The sequence below is a fragment of the Oryzias melastigma genome, linkage group LG7 (assembly GCF_002922805.2).
Source record: "Oryzias melastigma strain HK-1 linkage group LG7, ASM292280v2, whole genome shotgun sequence".
NCBI classification, from domain to species: Eukaryota; Metazoa; Chordata; class Actinopteri; order Beloniformes; family Adrianichthyidae; genus Oryzias; species Oryzias melastigma.
The window spans coordinates 23,937,795-23,941,642 of NC_050518.1; the positions used below are offsets into that span (position 1 = coordinate 23,937,795).

A 3,848-nucleotide genomic window follows, 5' to 3' on the forward strand; every position below is an offset into this window, starting at 1 on the left:
TTAACTGTTTTTACTAATGTGTTTGTCTATTGCTAGGAGGGCAATGAAGAAAAAGCCAACAGGCAATGGCAGCTGAAGATCAGTGGTGCTTTCAAGGTTCGTAAATAAATGAACAACAGTGTAAAGACAAAGGTCAGACCGCACACACATTTACACGCCAGAGGTGGACAAACAGCTGACCCCATTCGTCACCAACAGTCTGACCTAAAATCATAGCTGTCGCTAACCTTGAGCTGATCTCGAGTCTGATTAGAAACTCGTGTTAGCCCCCGTTATTTCCTCCATAAATTCAGTTGAAATGTGAGCTTTCAGAAATCTTGATTATAGTGTCTCCTTGTTTACAGCGTTTGTTGCATTCTAAAAATAACATGTGATGGGTGAAATCCGTAAAGCAGAATTATGGATGCTTTAAGGCTGTACATAACATCACTACACACTTTATACATTTTTCTATGATAGACATTGACATTTCCACACTTTTATCTCTTTTTAAACACTCAAGCCACTCCAATCTTCATTTGATCTGTTGTAAAAATGCTCCCAGTGTCTTTAGCTAAAATCAAAAGATCTGTGTTGTTTTCTACGACATAGAATGCAATTATGTTGTGGCCTGGACTGTTTGAGTATATTATAATGCTACTTTAGAAGTAACATGATGTAGTAAAAAAAATACACCATGGTGTAGAAACATATTGTAGTAACATGGTGTACTTTTTTTACAATAACTTTAACAGTATTTGGAGGAGTGGGTTTGTATTATGCTCTATTTAAATCTAAAATTTTCTGTGCTTTGATGGGCTTTTGTTTGTTCAATGAAATAAATGGCATTCATTTGTTTTTAGAATAGAATAGAATTTTGATGACTATTAATCACAATGTTTTACTAGGTACTTTTTATGAAAATATGCAGCTTTTTAACAAAAACAGGTCAGAGAGAGATTGTTTTCTTCATTTTTATTTTCTGAAATTTTTTAATTTATCAAATATTAACCCAGAACTGTACAAAACACATCAACAGTAAAATAAGCAGTTCTCTAAACACTTATGTCTGCAGTATTATTCCAAGAAAATAAAGATGCTGACAACAACCATAAGAAACAAACCTAAAAAAAAAAAAAAAAGTTCTGGTCACATAGCCCAAATGCTCTATATCGGTGGTCCCCAACCACCGATGTTGGTCCGTGGACCCCTTGCCTCCTGGCCACTGAAGAACTAATAAATTATACCCATGATGTCATGAGTTTTGACATCACAGCCCGCCCCCCGGGCCGTGGTAAAATCCTCATGGGTTGACCATGGCAGCCTCAAAATGGTTGAGGACCACTGCTCTGTATCACTGACGCAGACTGCTTTAAAATGTTTTCCTTCATCATCTGGACAAAAACTAGCAGTAATGGATGAACTTTCTCTCTGAACTGATGCTTTGACTGCACCCGTCTAGGCGCATTGGCGCCTTGTTGTGTTACTGTGACAACGCACTGGACCATGGATCAAATAGTCGCTTTTTTGTGAAAAAGTGATCTGAAAAACCGTGGAAGTATAATTCGGCGAGGCAAAGCGAAGGCCTGATGTTTCACAGGTGCAACTAAGTTGCGTTAATTAATATTAATGTCATGACTACAGAACACGTAGCGACCCAGACGCTGGAACCCGGAAGAAACACAGCAGAGGTCTAGCGTGGAAGGCAATAATTTTAATAATGTGGTGAGAAGGTTGGGTCCTGAACAGGACAGGAAGCAGGCTCCGAGCAGGAGGCAGAGGTTGGAGGCGTAGTAGGCGATCTTGTCCTCCAAGAGGGAGATGGCCGTCTTGGGCGCAGGAACGTGAAGCAGAGGCAGAGGCTCGTGGTGTGACCGTGGAAGGAGACCCGACTGGAGATCCGGAAGTGGGGAAAAACATGCAACCACTCGAGGTAGGAGATTCCTGAGAGAGAGTGAGAGAGGTATTTAGACAGAGTCTCGGCAAAAACGTGGCAAGACTGTGGCGTAGACGAGGTGGCCGAATATGCACCATCAGGGGCAACGGACTGGCGGGGAATGAAGGTCCTGGAGCTCCTTAAGTAGGCAGGTGAGGAGACGAGATGAGTGGTTGCAGCTGGGGATGATCAGCAGCCAGGTGGAGAGGAGGGGAGAGTGGAGAGGGGGAGGAGACTGACAGAGGCACCATGACAATTAACGCATTAATTCAGGTTGGATAATCACGTGCGTTAATGTTCGCAGCCCTATTATATATGTACATACAGTGTATATATATATATATATATATATATATATATTTGAAGTTATCAACCACAGGATATAACACAGCTCTTTCTCTGTTCCACATGGTAAATAGGACTCACATCTACCCACTGCACTACTTTCTAAATATATAAAACCAATTCCTCCACTCTACACACACAATATATGTTTAAATGGATATGTGTTATTTATAGAACTGGCCCTTTAGTATGTAGACCCCTGTTCCACACTCAAGGTCACTACATTATGTTTCTATCCACGACTGCAGAGGACTACCACATTTGTCACCGTGGCTCCCATGAGACGGCCGCGGTTTGTTCTTTGGTTGCTGTTTGCAGGTTAATGCTTTAGCACGCTGATGGAAACATACGAAACACATACATGGTGAAAACTGGCAGTACTGTAATAATATAAAGTCATTCTGGGCAGCCTTGATTTTTATGTGAGACTATTAAAGCAACAGTGAGGCACTTTTTTTCTTTTTTTTACTGGGTGGCCTTTAGATGCAGCTACTGAAAATAATACAAACTGATCAAATGTCTAGTAATGCAGAGGTCGTTCAAAGCCTGAAAGTAGAGCACAGTCATTTTTGCACCTATTATTATAGCTTTGAATATCCTGACCCAGCTCAACATTCAGGGAGGATTAAGTGAAGCTTCAATTTACTAAAACCCAGTAAGTACAGTTGATGGCATCATTCACAAACAGAGAAAACCTTTTTAAATTTTAAATCTTACATTTTCTGGAGTTCCTGGAAAAGGAAAATAAGCGTAGTTGATGGAGTTGAGAGAGTTCTCTATTTCTAATTATTTATTTTTGATAAATGCATGAATACTGGTAATATTCAATATAGAATTTTTGATTCACTTATACACAAGTATGAATAATTTATTGAATTTTTGTCTTAGATTTTTGGTGCTGAGATTGAATCATTATTGTGTAAGATTTCATAATTTCGATAAGTTAATTTAAATAAAATGTAGCAGCAGGTACAGCATAATATTCTGTACATGTTTCTGAGCACACTTCGCTGCATCAAATAATCTTTGCTTTGGAAAATATGTTTGATTTTAATACATTCTACATTCTTTACAAAAACACTGAAAGTGAAAATAGACGAGTTTTAGTTCGTCTGCAGCTGATTTTGTGAAGTTCCTTAATCCAATACTTAGATTCAGATTTCCCAGGAGAATTATGCCTAATGACTTATAAAATAACAGACTGCACCATTCCTTTTATTTAACAAACTGTTAGAATCTATCAAGTATTCCCATCCATTCTTTTTGTGTGTTTGGAAAGGCAAGAAATAGAGACTTGCGCATATTACTGAAGTGTTCGAAGTGTAATCCAAAGTAAGATCTTTTTCTATAGTCTCATTCTAATAATCTTTTGATGTGTTTTAAAAGTATTCCCATTGGTCTTTTAAAAATGGCATATTCATAATTTAAATGTGCCATTTTCTAGGATATATTTTAGGTAGGGCAGCAGAAGTTGATCAGAAATTTGGTATCTGTATTGTGAGCAGGACCGTTAGTGCTGAGTAAGGTCCAATCCGAATTCTTCCCTTCTCCCTACCCTTTGTCTCTTCCCCTTCATATAGCCCTCTAA

General features: G+C 38.7%; 1 long non-coding RNA gene across 1 annotated transcript; it reads right to left on the reverse strand.

The window, feature by feature from the left end:
* Positions 1 to 1,678: 1,678 nt before the first annotated feature.
* Positions 1,679 to 2,179, reverse strand: LOC112159460. The gene is made up of 2 exons (XR_002921496.2): positions 2,011 to 2,179; positions 1,679 to 1,923 (listed from the first exon to the last, which is right to left on the reverse strand). It is a non-coding gene; the product is annotated as an uncharacterized LOC112159460 (long non-coding RNA).
* Between the last annotated feature and the right edge of the window lie 1,669 nt (positions 2,180 to 3,848).